Consider the following 14,485-nt stretch of genomic DNA (forward strand, 5'->3'; position numbering starts at 1 on the left):
GTTGCCTCAAGTGGTTTCCTCACATTCATGCACTGACTGGTAATCAGCTGAAGACTTGAGTGGAACCTGAAGGAGTCCAGAGTGTTCTCTCTTTCTCTTTCTCTTCTCCCTCTTTTCCTATCTTTTCACCCCACCTCTTTTTCTCTCCTCCATCCCCTCATACCTTTCTCTCTTCACCCTGTTCTGGTAGTCTGCCTGCAAATGCTAGCAACTTTGCCCTCCCTGAATCTTCCAGTCTCTTCATCATGGGAAAACCACTGGGCCCTGTTTGGACTTTCCTTTCCTAGAAACTCACTCACCTATGGAACAGGTTGGGGCCAGAGATAAATATTTGGGAGCAAGTGCATACAGCTAGTAAATAAGACCATAACTGCAACTGGAGAGAACTTGTAGTGGAGGAAGGATAGTATCTTAAATACAAAACCCACAGGGGCAGGGTAGGCACAAAAGAGACTATGATGTAGGAGTAGAAGAAAGATATAAGTGGAAAGAAGTTCAGCAAAGAATGAAGTTTTGGAACTCAGGGCTTGAAGGGTTTCAAGAAGCTGAAGGGGCCCAAGTGTTCTTGCTCCAGTGGCCCAGAGCATCAATGTCAGAAGGGCTTACACAGGCACAATGCCACGCATGCAATGAACACGTCCTGTGCTGTGGCTTTGCATATGCTTCTTTCACTGGTTTTGCCAATATGGAAAACTGGTCCAGACTTCAGAGAAGACTGAAGTGCAAGTGAGTGAATGAGATAGGCAGAAGTGGTACAGGTCATCCTTTCAAGAAGACTGGTTGAAAAGGGAAGAAGATTAGTAGCTAGTGGAAGGCAGGACCAAGGTGTTAAGAGGGGAGGGGACACTTTCTTCTCAGTATCCACGTCTTCAATCTGTCCATATTCTGAGGAAGAAAAGGCAGTGGACAGGTAGAGCCTGAGATATGGAAGAAGGAAGGTAATTGATGGAGCAAGATCCCCGGAGATGGGAAGCTGGAAGGGTTTGGCTCTGTGCAAAAGGAAGAATGAGTGCCGAAGCAGGAAAATAGCAGATTAGAGAGAGCAAGTCTGAAATCCAGGTACTGGTCTCCCTCTTTACCAAGAGAGGTTGACAACACATGGGCAGGTTAGGTGTCCGCCTATGACAGCCTGAAAACAAGCCTCAAATTGGTTTCTAGCAGCCCAAGATTGCAACTCTGAGACCTCTGCAGCCATGACTGTAAGTCCCATCAATTAAGTGAGATAGTGGGCATCAGAACGTGGTGCTCAAGGCCACAGTTTAGGACTGCCTTGGATCACCCAAATGGTGTGATATAGACAAGATACTAAAGAAATCCACCTTCCATAGCATCTGTACTGAAGCATTAAGTTCCACATAGGAGAGGCACAACCACCTGATTTCTACAATTCAGAAGTGTATCATATTGATAGAACATGGCAATCCAAACCGGTTAAAACCAAAAGAGAATGTATAGGGCTGGATTTGGCTGCATCTTATTCCAGAGCCCTCTCAGGTTACCTGATGGACAGATAGCTACCTGTGGTAAGCTAATGGCAGCAAGTTTACCAGCTGAACAAAAGTTCTGGAGTTGACTCCTCATTCTAACTGACCTGGCCTTAACATAGGCTCATTTAGAACCAATCGCCAGGGCCAGAGGGACTCAATACGCTGACTGTGTAAGCCAGGATGGCTTCACCTTCACAGAATGCACATGGGCTAGAAGTGAAGAACAGTCACCTTATTCCTGGGAAGGAGGGGCAGAGAAATGAATGCTGGGAGGCACCAATAACTAGTGTTCCCTACATGAATCTCTCCGAGGCATCAGCTCTGGGGGGTCTGCTCCAGGAATGGAACACAGACACAAAGAGCCATGGCCTGCGTGTGCATCTGTGATGGAAGGCAGTCCTACACAGTATGTGTGAGAAGGAGAGAGACAGTGATCCACAAGCTTGGAAAATGAAACTGTCATTCTAGAAGCACTGTGTCTTTCAGATGGTGCAACATCTGCTTAGAAAACAGGGTTCATTCGCTTCTGCTTGACCTTTGATCTTGCTGCCTCTTCAGTTTTGCTTCAAATGAACCCAAAATTCCATCTCAAGAACTTGACTGGAACTAACTCCTTTATTGAATAAACTTCATTTGGGGGCTGACTGCCTTGCGTCATGGAAGAAAACACACCTTACTTTTGCTGAGACCAATCCAGGTTGGCAGTGCAAAAGCTTCCTTTTGAGAGAGGTGAACCACCATCCCTTGGATGAAGGGCTGAGGAAGCTTTTGTACTGAAGGTGCAAAGTGGAGAAAAGAGAGCCATCGCATAGGAGCCAGTTCAGAGGGTGAGCAGAGTGCACAGCCACCTGCTGCTTCTCTCACTGCCCAGCCAGGAAAATTCTTTGAAACAGAGGCATCTCTGTGATCACAAGCAGACATGAGCAATATCTCCAGAGCAGACTCAGAGCTCCCACTGCTGCCTGTAACCTGAGGCAGAGGTTCCAGTAGTCTCCACAGAGACTGACAGTTTGTTCAGGAGTGAGAACAGACACAGGGATATTTGGGACTCCTGGGTCCCTTTGCTAGCAGGAGACAACCCCGGTATTCAGCCTCCAAAATGGTCCCCAATTATGCCTGTCTTCTGGTATCGCCTCTCCCACATTGAGGAGGACTGACCTGTGCAACCAATAGCATATTGCAGACATGGTGATGTCTCTGGAGGGTAGATCATGAAAGATACTGTAGCTTCTCATTTGCTTTCTCACTGACTCTGGGAGAAGCCAGCTAGTATTTTGTGAAAGATAGTCAAATAGCCCCATGGAAAGACACACAGAGCAAGGAACCAAGGTCCCCTGACCATATCCATGTGGACAAGCCATTCTTGGGAGCAGACCCTCCAGCCCAAGTCAGTCCTTCAATTGACCAAAGCTGTGACTGGTGTCTGGGCTCCAAGATGATGAACCCAGCACCAGAATTCCTCAGTTAACCGACTCCCAAATTCCTGACTCACAGAAACTAAGATAATAAATATTCTCTCAAGACAGTTTTGGAGTCATCTGTTATGCAGTAAAATAAATAATATAGCTCCACTTCCAGATGCAGGCAAACAAGACTTGTTTCCTGGTTATCCAGTATTTGCAGGACTTGTTCTCAGTGCCACAATCCATCCTGTTGGATAGAAACGTCCAGAGGTCAGGGACAAGTCTATCATTAACACCCACTTCCTATCCTCCTAATTTCCCCACATACTATAAATGCTCAACAAACATTTGCCAGATTAATTTGAATTTCTGTCCTCTGTATGGGAGACGATTTGGGAACACCTGTGTTTCCTTCTCCCAGAAATTACTTTCCATAATTCAAAATGAGAAAATGCAGCTTTTTAATTAATAGAAAACATCTAAACCCAGATATCAACAAATCTGGTGTATTGTAGGGGCTGCCTCTTGCAGAGATTATAGCTACTTGAAAGAGTTCACAGATCAATACAATTTCAGAGAATTGTATCCAGCAGGCAACCTCAATGTCTGAGAAAGGACCTCACTGCAGCACAGACCAGCAGCATGTGTCTGCTCCACCAGCAGCATCCCTGCCAAGTCACAGCATTGAACAGCCCACCCATCAGGGAGGACTTAACCTGTGCCCAATACCTGCTTGCTACTCTACCAAGGTGCCCAAGACAGAGCTCCATCCTCAGGGAGCTTGCAGTTGGCTAGGGCAGGAAAGATTCCCATGGAACGATGACCCACACTCCCATCTGAATTTGCCTACAATCCTTTAGAGTGGCAATGATGGTAGGTGATCTTGGTAAACCAAGGAGGGGCTCTAAACTCTGGAAAAGTGTGCCACACCCTATATTCCTCGTCAAGGAATTCGTGGTCTTCCATAGAAAGCTTGCCAGGGAGGGTTTCTAGCCCAGTGCATAGACAATGCACTCATGCTGAGCCCTAAAGAATGAGCAAGAAGCATCTGGGGAGGAAGAGAGCATCACAAATTAGCAGCCTCATGAGGCAGGGAGACAAGCAGCTCGTCATGACTGAGCATGCGGTGTAAGGCAAGGGTAAAGACAGATAAATTGGGACATGGGTTGTGGAGATGTTGGGAGACAGCTTTTCACGGATATCTCATGCTTCTGCCTATCTTGTGAGCAGAAGCACTTGTGCCTTTATTCTGAACTATCTTTTCGAGCGTGTTTGTGCAACAACAACCTTGAAAGACAAATAGATTTTCTCTCCCTAGGCTGAAAGACAGGTATGCTGAATTTCCATTACAAAAATTCAGCGGCCCTAAGGATTCCTCTCTTGTGGAGTTGAGTTGAATTAGTACCAGAAAATGTCGATTATGGGTTACTGTTATTATTATGAAAATGGAATCCTTGGCCACACTCCTGTGTGTTCTATCAGCATCCATGAAAATGGCAGGCCAACTTGTGAGCTGGCAAATGGAGTACAGTTCCTGATGGGAGGCCCCTGAATTCCAGGTTTTACCTTGCTGGTTCTTGAGCAGCAAAATTACATATGTCTTTAGTCATAAAAGTGTGTTACTGGGAGCATAGGAGGGTATGCTGATATTTTTCAAGATATACAGAAATCTCTGAAGGACAAAATTAAATCCTCTGATTTTTTTTTTTCTTAGTAGGAGTTAAGTAAGAGTCTAAGGGCAGAAGGGGGAGGAAACCTGGAGTGTTCCACCAAAATTAAAGAAGTTCCCGAGACTGGGAGTCCACTGAAGGCTCCAGGACTGCTGCCTGGAGGGGTTAACCAACCTTGCCCACCACCTGTAACAAAGAACCTGCTGACACAGATCATCAGTCCCCTCTACAGACACAGCAGTCTGAACCTTCTTGGGCATCGTCTGCCTAGGCTGCCATAACAGCAAAAATCTCACAAACTGGGTGAATTACACAACTTAAATTTAATTTCTCACACTCTGTAGGCTGGAAGTCCAGGTTCAGGGGACTAGGGTTGAGTTTTCTGCTGAGAACCCTTGTCCCGGCTTGAAGATGGCTGCCTTTGCTCTGTGTCATCACATGATAGAAAGAGAGGGAGTAAGATCTCTGGTGTGTCTTCTTATGTGGCACTAATCCCATCATGAGAGCCCCATGCTTATGACCTCACCCAAACCTGATTACTTCCCAAAAGTGCCATTTATGAACACTATGATGTTGGGTATTATAGCTTCAACATATGAATCTTGGGTGGGAGAGACACAATTTAGTCTGGGGTCTTGACCTCCAAACTCCCAGTACACACAACACCTACTAATTTATCATAAAACACTCATGGACAACTCAAGTCCTCAAGGCAAGAGAACCTTGAACACCAACTAGTTCAGCCTCTTGCCCTTGGGTGGGGAACAGCAACATCATCTAGAGTAAACAGCTGGTTACTTCGTTTATAAAATCTCAAGGAAGCAGGTACCCTCCTTACTCCTCTTAATAACCCAATGTACCCTGATGGTCAAATTGGTCAAATCATCTGACTATATTCTCTTTGGATTTCTTTCAAACCTAATTTCTTGACCTTTTGTTTCCATTAAAATGGCACTTGGTTATCATAACAATAATTTGTGCTGAAAACCACTTGAATTGTTTTAAAGTCAAATAGGCAGTTGGGAAAAGGAAATGTTAAGGTGCCCTAAGCCCAGTCATAAAACATTCTGCCATTACAATTCAATATCAGGCAAGTGCTGTAAAGAGGTCACAGTTAAAGAGATATCACCAGTGAGGAATCTCTCCTGCTCAGTGCTGAGAATCCAGACCAGACTTGAGGCTATGACCCAACTGGGCCGTCTACTTGTGATGGTTCCTTCTCTTCTGCATCACTTCGTCTATCACAGGTCAAGGCAGCAACTGCAGCACCAGGTCTGACACTCCAGATTCCCAGAATCCAGGAGCCAATGCTTCTCTGATCCACTTCCTGGCCAGCTGTCCAAAAACTACACACAAAAAAGTCACTAAAAAAAGGCCATATGGGGGCGCCTGGGTGGCTCGGCGGGTTGAGGCCTCTGCCTTCGGCTCGGGTCGTGGTCTTGGGGTCCTGGGATCGAGCCCCGCGTCAGGCTCTCTGCTCCGCGGGGAGCCTGCTTCCTCCTCTCTCTCTGCCTGCCTCTCTGCCTACTTGTGATCTCTCTCTGTCAAATAAATAAATAAAATCTTTAAAAAAAAAAAAAGGCCATATGTTATACTCTGACCCCAAAAGCCTTTGCTGGTAGATGATTTCTGGCTTTCTCTGCAATTGACACAGCTAATTGTCACCTCTCAACTTAAAGTTTTCCCCCAATGATGGCAAGATATGGGGTTTATAAAAGAAAATGTATGCTGGAAGGGAAGGTGAGAAGGCTCATATCTGCAGTGCAAGGAGCAGGGGCTGCTCCCAGCTCTGTCATTTTTCCTTCTCAGAAAGGATGCCTAGGGAACATCAAATAGAATTCATGTAGAGGACTGGAACAGTTTTAAACCTCCATCCACCAGGTACAATTTCCATTTTATTATAAGTTGATAAAATCAAATTTCCTGGTAACCTTTTGAAGGTGTGGCTGTCCCAGGTCTCATCCAGTAACACATCGCACAGATTTCTCCCTTCCAATTAGTGCCTGATGCAGGTACTGATGTACTAAAAATTAACTTAAGTGATCTTCATCTGAGAATATAACTAACAAGGCATAATTTTTCTGATCAATGTTATTGATCAATTATCTAATGAAAGAAAAATAAAGGAAGGGCCTCAGCATTGGAATGAACTTATATACCTCCAATGCAGCACACCTATACCTCAGGACTGGTTCTCTGTTCAGGACTCTGCATAATAACAGATAACTTTCATGCACAACGAGAAATTTGTGCTCTGTGCTTTCAAGGAAATCATGTGTGTCTCCAAGAGGGAAGGGAAATCACCTCCTAAAGCAGTCAGCCTTGGGACAAACAGAACTTCGTGCCTGGCATAGATAGATGAAGCAAGGTGGCCCACTTTCCAAGAAGAGGCAGGCATAGGAAGGCTACTCACACCTCCACCTCTAGTGGTTTTGCATACAGTTTTATCAAGATCCTCAGGAAGGAAGGCCAGGAAATAATAAAGAAGAAAAACATTTTACTTCTCCCAGTTACAGCCAACCAAGGTAAGTCAAGCTCTCAGGACTGTGCTCCATCAGATGAAATTCTAAGTACATTTTCATTGTGAAGGCAAAAGGGTAAAATGAGCCAACTCAGTTTTTATCTCCTCCCTTGTCCCCACCCCCCATCCCATTTTGGCTCCTTAGACCAGACTCAGCTGCCAGGTGAGGGGCTCACTTGTCACATGGCAGAGTTTCTTTATTACCCTCAATTAGTGTTTACATTTCAAAATAAAACTCTGGAGAAAGCAATGCTCCCCTGAAGGAATGACTCCCCATTGGAATTCCAAGCAGGAGTATGCCTGTTACTATATGAGTGGGGGTACCCACAGGGGCATTTTATGGTGCCCCTGGATTCCCACTGCTCAGGAAGTAACCTCTTCTGCCTAAGCAAGAGGCAGCCCCTCTCTGTGCCTCTAAGTGGATTGCAGACACTCAGTCATTCATGCATCCCTTCAAAGACACTCTCTGCATGTCCTTGGGGTTCCCACACTGTGGATCCCACAATTCCCACAGGCAGCCTGGAATAACAAGAGGTAGCATCTTATTCCACTGCCCTTGCCACCTTCTGCCTCCCCTCCATAAGCACTTGCTGTCCCTTGATGAGGAGAGAAAACTACAATCAAGTTCTTCCTAACCCAGATGTCATGAATAAATGTCACCAGATAGTCCAACATCCAAAAAATAAAAAATAATAATAAAACTTAATTGGTAGCAATTTTGCTAAGTAGCTTGAGCTCCCTTTGTCTTCATTAACACAGAAAAGGACACTTGTCACATGAAATTCATGAGCCCATATCTATACATCACTGCCCCATTTTGCATTACTTACTCTGTGGGTAGGAGTGTCTCTCTCCATGGTAATAACAAGGACACTGGACAGAAAATCATTTCTCAGTAAAAGAAAAAAAGGCACTTCCAAAAACAAACAGACCCCAACGCAGTGGAAATTCCCTCACCTTCCTCTAAGCAGCCCCACCTAGAACTCGCTGCAATCTACCCGAAATCCAGCGAGCAGAATTGCTCCTCACCTGCTGTGCCATCAGTTTCTGAATGTCAGCCACAATCATGCCTCTTCCCCAGGGTTTCATCATTCTTCTCTCCTTTTAATCTCTATCTTGTTTAAACCACTTAACTTGGTCACCATCCGTTCTGGCAGGGAAAGTGTTGATCAAAATCAAGTTACATTGTTTAGAGAGAAATAACCCCATCTCCTGGATGGTCGTGGTTTTTAGTACCCAGGCTGCAATTCTTTGAAGTGGATGGTAAACCCGGTGTTTGACAGGCGTGGAGGAGATGACTCCCAAGACTCTAGAGGAAGCTGCCAGCCACTGACTCAAACCTTGTGTTAGGCTGCCATCTCGTGACACATTGGGGTATGCAGCTGAGGACCCAAGACAGCATGTTATATCAGCGTTCTAACATTCTAAAAGCTTCCCCCTCCCCAAAATGCAAACCAATAAATAACAGATGCCAATATAACCTGTCTTAGCCTAAATGGTTGATTTAATATCAAAGCCAGTTCTTTTCAGGCATCAAAGGACCTCATTATATAGAAAAAGAGATTTCACAGCTGACTCAATGTTTGTCAGAAATCTGAAGTGCGTCCCTGCCATCAGCACCTCAGACCACCTCCCCGCTCATGTTCTTGCACCACCCAACCCTGTGTCAGATGGGCTGGGCTCTGCTCTTGGCCGTGAGCCAGGTGGGGGGTCTCCCTCACAGTCATCAGTGCACCAAAAGCAGAGACCAGCAGGCCTCCAGGAGTGTGCTAGAGATGGATCTACCATCAATATCCTCACAGCTCCTGGGTGTCTCCACTGAGTCCAGAGGACTGTGATGAATAGAGAAACCTTTCAAGCTCACAAAGAAGGCTGCTGTCCCTTCAGGTCCTGACTGCTCTGCAGGCCAGCACCGGGGATAAAGTGGAGCTGGTCCTCCTATTACTTCACGGACAAACACGAACAGCTTTCAGTAATGAGGTCTTACTTGGCTACTGAGAAAATTGGAAAATGACTCAGAGTCCAGCCTGGCCCTGCAGCTATTCTCCAGCTGGCATGCTCCACGTCCCAGCTGTACAGATGCCTGAGGCTCTGGGACACAGTTCTCAGGGCCCAGAGCTCACAGAGACCATTTCCTGGGCGATGACTCCTCTCCAGTAGCACAGTAGGGACTTCAGGGGGGTGGGTAGAGTCCCCAGGACACCTTTCGTTTAACAAGCAAGACACAGGGGCCCAGAGAGCACTCGACAGACAAATATCTGTTTATCAGATGATTAAAAAGGAAAGTGTGTGTGGTCTGGGGATACAGCCTCAGTAGTTATAAGGTTAAGTTTGCACAAGTAGGCTACTGCCGTTGCAGGAAACGTTGAAAATACTTTTCAGCTATGGAATTTCTCTGCTGAAATTCCTCCTCTTTTTACCCACTTTGTCCCTCTGTTCCTCTAAGTTATTCAAAAAATACAATCGTATTTTTTACTGAAGTAGAGTTGACCTACAACATCCTAGTTTCAGGTGTGCAACATGGTGATTCAACAACTCTGTGCAGTACAAAATGCTCACCATGGGAAGTGTGGTCACCATCTGTAACCATGCAAAATTGTTACATTATTGGCTATATTTCCTACTCTGCACTTTCCATCCTGTAACTGGAAGTCTGTAACTCTTAATTCCTTCACCTATTTTGCACATCTCTCCGCATTCCCTCCCTCTGAGAACCACTGCTTTGTTCTCTATATTTAAGAGTCTGGGTTTTTTCTTTTCTTTTTTTTTTAGATTCCACATATAAATGAATTCATATGGTATTTGTCTTTTCCTGTTCGATTATTTCACTTACACTTGTACTCTCTAGATCCATCCACCTTGTTGAGAATCTTAAGTTTTCATCCTTTTTAATAGCTGAGTAATATTCCATCGTATATCACGGTTGATTCTTGAACAACATAGATTTGAACTATATAATAGGTTTATTTATACATTGATTTTTTCAATAAATACAATGAAATACTATAAATGTATTTTCTACTCCTTAATTTTTAAGTAATTTTCTTTCCTCTAACTTACTTTATTGTAAAAATACAGTATATAATATACATAACTTACAAAATATGTGTTTATCGACTTTATGTTATCAGTAAGGCTTCTGGGCAACAGTAGACTTCAGTATTTAAGTTCTGGGGTTGCAGAGTACACGTGCACATTTTCTACAGTGCAGAGAATCAGCATCCCTAACCTCTGCATTGTTCAAAGTTCAACTTGAACATACTCTTCATCCATTCATTGACCGATGGACATTTGGGTTGCTTCCATATCTTAGCTATTGTAAATAATGCTGCAATAAACATAGGGGTGTATATATCTCTTTTTCAATAATGCTTTTGTTTTCTTTAGATAAACACCCAGAAGTGGAAAAGTGTGTCCTATGGTATTTCTTTTTATTATTACTTGTTATTATTATGTTCAATTAGCCAACGTATTGTACATTAGTTTTTGATGTAGTATTCAACAATTTATTAGCTGCGTATAAACCCAGTGCTCATTGCAGGATCTGGCCTCCTTAATAGCCATCACCCAATTAAGCCATCCCTCCCTTTCTCTCCCTTCTGTAATCCTAAGTTTGTTTTCCAGAGTTCAGAGTCTCACGGTTTGCCTCCCTCTCTGATTTCTTCCCATTCAGTTTTCCCTCCCTTCCCACATTATTCCTTATGTTCCACATATGAATGAAACCACATGATAATTGTCTTTCTCTGCTTGACTTATTTCACTTGGCATAATCCCCTCCAGTTCCATCCATACAGCAATGGTGTGTATTCATCTTTTCTGATGGACGAGTAACATTCCATTGTATATATGGACTACATCTTCTTTATCCATTCATCTGTTGAAGGACATCTCAGCTCCTTCCAGTTTGGCTGTTGTGGACATTGCTGCTATGAACATTGAGATGAACATGCCCCTTCTTTTCACTACATCTGTATCTTTTCTGTAAATACCTCTAGTGCAATTGCTGGGTCTTAGGGTAGCTGTCCCTATCATAGTTCATGGCATCATGTGTGGGGTCCCCAACATTACTGTGTCTCCATTTCTCCTGCCATTTTCTATGTGGTCCCTCTATCCTTCATTGTGCAGCAGCTGTTCCATCTGCCCTTGGTTGCTTCTTCAGGAAGAATTCTTCTACATGTAGATATAGATTCAGTGTGTCCATGGGAACAGGTGAGTTCAGGATCGTCCTATGCTGACACCTAAGACTCCTCCTCCTGTAACAGCATTATAAAGGTGACATCTCTGGCATATTCTGGTGACATTTCTTCTTTTGATTTTGGGTGACAGTTCCTGCTTCTTTGCAGATATATTGCTTTTCAAATTTAAAGCTGTATGTTGTGTATTAAAGAACAGAGGGGCGCCTGGGTGGCTCAGTGGATTAAGCCGCTGCCTTCGGCTCAGGTCATGATCTCAGGGTCCTGGGATCGAGCCCCGCATTGGGCTCTCTGCTCCGCAGGGAGCCTACTTCCTCCTCTCTCTCTGCCTGCCTCTCTGCCTACTTGTGATCTCTCTCTGTCAAATAAATAAATAGTCTTAAAAAAAATAAAGAACAGAGACTGAAGGAAATTAAAAGGTAGACCCATCTCTCAGAAAGGTCACACCTTTTCCCATCAGGCAGCTATGCTGAGGGCCTGACCTCTTCACTAAATCAGATATTTAAACAGTTTCAGGTCCCCTTCTTGCTTCAAATACCTTGAAAGGGAAGTCTGTCCCCTACCTCCAGCAGGGCTTTGGGACTCAAACAGCAGAAAACCCAGGTTTCTAGCCTTGTCCTAATTCCAGTTTGGGTGATTTTACATCAGCTCCTTTCTTCCACCCACTTTCCCATATTTTGGCCCAGAATGGACTCATACATGTTAACACATAACTCTTAGGCCTGGAGTCCATGGCTACTTCCCCAATATTGAGCACAGGTCAGAACAGGGGAGGGGGAGTGTGAGCTGCATGGACACATGCTCTATGAAGCCTGCAGAGATTTCCCTGCAAATCCTTCAAATGACTCAGCAATTACCCCTTGAGCCCAGTGAAGGAGATCTCTTAGGTTCGCAAAAAGTCTCCTCTTCAGACACTCTACCATGAAAAGCAAAAATGAGCTTTCCTCAATTCAGCTGAGAAGGAAACATCTTTTGGCAACTGGAAAAATCTATAATTTGCATTTTAGACATCTGGGATCAAGGTGGCCTTGAAGAGTGACTTTGGATTTTGACAGACTGACAAACCTGGGTTTCAGAAACTGATATTTGGCCATACATGCTAAGCATTGTAGTCCCTACTGTCTGGAATTGTAAATGGTTGGCTTTAAATTGACTTAGAGCTCAGTGCTGTCTCTCGACCAGAGGCTGGTATGTCATCCTCCTATGAGCATCAGCTCTTTGATTCTTGTAGCCAGAACACCCCATCGCCTAGCTGGAAAGGGCTTCTCTGGCAGGAATGTCCAGCGTTAGAACTGGAACCTTATTGCCTACTCTCCTCACTCTCTGTCACACAGAGAATCTCCTGCAGCACTATTAAGCCTGAGGAATGACTGCTGGTGCCACTGTGTCTAGGTCCCCTCCCACCACCTCCTCCACCACCACCACCACTTGTCAATCAATACGCCACATCTGGACCAACAGACAGATCAAGGGGTGAGAGACATTCTTAAGCTTGAGCCTCAGGGACTATGCCAGATTTATGAGACTACAGATAATGATGGCTGTCCTGTCCAACTGTGTTGTTTGTCCCAGGCTCTCCCGTAACATAGGCATCATCTCACTCTATGGCGTATTTGTGTTTTTATTTATAAGGCAGGTCGTAATTTTTTTTCTTTAAAGTTTTATTCCTTTATTTGGCAGAGAGAGACACAAAGAAAGAGGGAACACGGCAGGGGGAATGGCAGACGAAGAAGCAGGCTTCCCACAAAGCAGGGAGCCCGATGCCGGGATCATTCCCAGGACCGCAGGATCATGACCTGAGCCCAAGGCAGAAACTTAATGACTGAGCTACCCAGGCACCCCAGGCCCTAACTTTCATAGATATGCACTTATTTAATAGTAGTTAAGGGTTAATCTTTTGAGCTTAAATATGAAAATTTTGAGTACTCAATCTAACAGCCTGTCTTAAAGCAGCAATCAAAAGAAACCTGTCAAATGAGAGAATATAAAACTATAGAACTTAAAAGCATATGGGTGTTCACTGCAAGAATTCTTTCCATTTTTCTGCACTTTTGAAATCTTTAACAAGTTGTTCGAAGGAAAGGGGATGATCATTTCAATAATGCTCTTGAACTTTGACTTCCTATGGAACTATCACAAAGCCACCTAGTGGGAAAACACATGTGTAACCATGTCTGAAAAAGTTTATCATTTATAGATAAAAAAAGAAAAAATTCACAAAGCCTTATTTTCTCTGCATAAAATTTAGAAAACAGACAAAAAGAAGAATCTCTTATAAGCTCCCTAATGCAGTCATTAAAAACTTCCTCTATATTGTCTTTTCAATCCTGTTTGTGTATATTTAGTTTTGTGTTAATATTTTGTAAACCTTTTAAAAATTGTAATTTGTTTAATGGCTATGTGGTGTTCTACCATATTAAGTTTTACAAATGTACCATATAATAGTTCCCAAAACTAACTACTCACAAAATCACCTGGGAACAGGTGATTTTTTTAAAAAATACAGATTCTTAGAACTCACATACTAAATAAGACTTTCCAGGGATGCTAAGGAATCTGAATTTTTGAAACTTACCCTGTGATTGCAATACATTTAATTAACCTACTTAATGAATTAGCACATACGTCATTTATTTAATCCACTCTTGTTGAATATCAAGCGGTTTCCAAGCTTTTTACTATTATAAACAATAATCACAATAATACCAATATCTGTAAGGACAGGCACCAATGTTCATACACAGACATTTATTTCCTGAGGATACTAAAGTGGTTTGTTTTTAAAAAACCATTTAATGATCATGGAATTGTAAAGTAACTGCAGTTTTCAGTGCTCACCCCACCACAAGCAGGGAACTCCATGGAAGATTGGCAGTCCTCCAAGCTGACGTGACTACTTCAGAAGGGGTTCATTGGGAGATAAAGAGTCCTAATAACCCTAAAAAAAAAGCAGCTCTCAAGAAGGGAGAGGTCTGCCTCCCTCTCCCTCTTGTCGCCATAATCACAAAGGTTCTCTCAAAAGGGCCCCCTTGAGACTATAGCACTGAAGTTGGCTCTTACTATCTTCTGCTGTCTCATGCTGCTCTTTTAAAGTTCACATTTGGTAGTTCACATGGTATAGGTCCCCAAGAGCAGTTTCTCAAGTTTAGTCCCATAGACTCAGGCATCTACAAGCACAAGACATATAAATGTAATTCCACTTTGATGTTAA

Source organism: Meles meles, chromosome 19 (genome assembly GCF_922984935.1).
Source record: "Meles meles chromosome 19, mMelMel3.1 paternal haplotype, whole genome shotgun sequence".
Taxonomy (NCBI): domain Eukaryota; kingdom Metazoa; phylum Chordata; class Mammalia; order Carnivora; family Mustelidae; genus Meles; species Meles meles.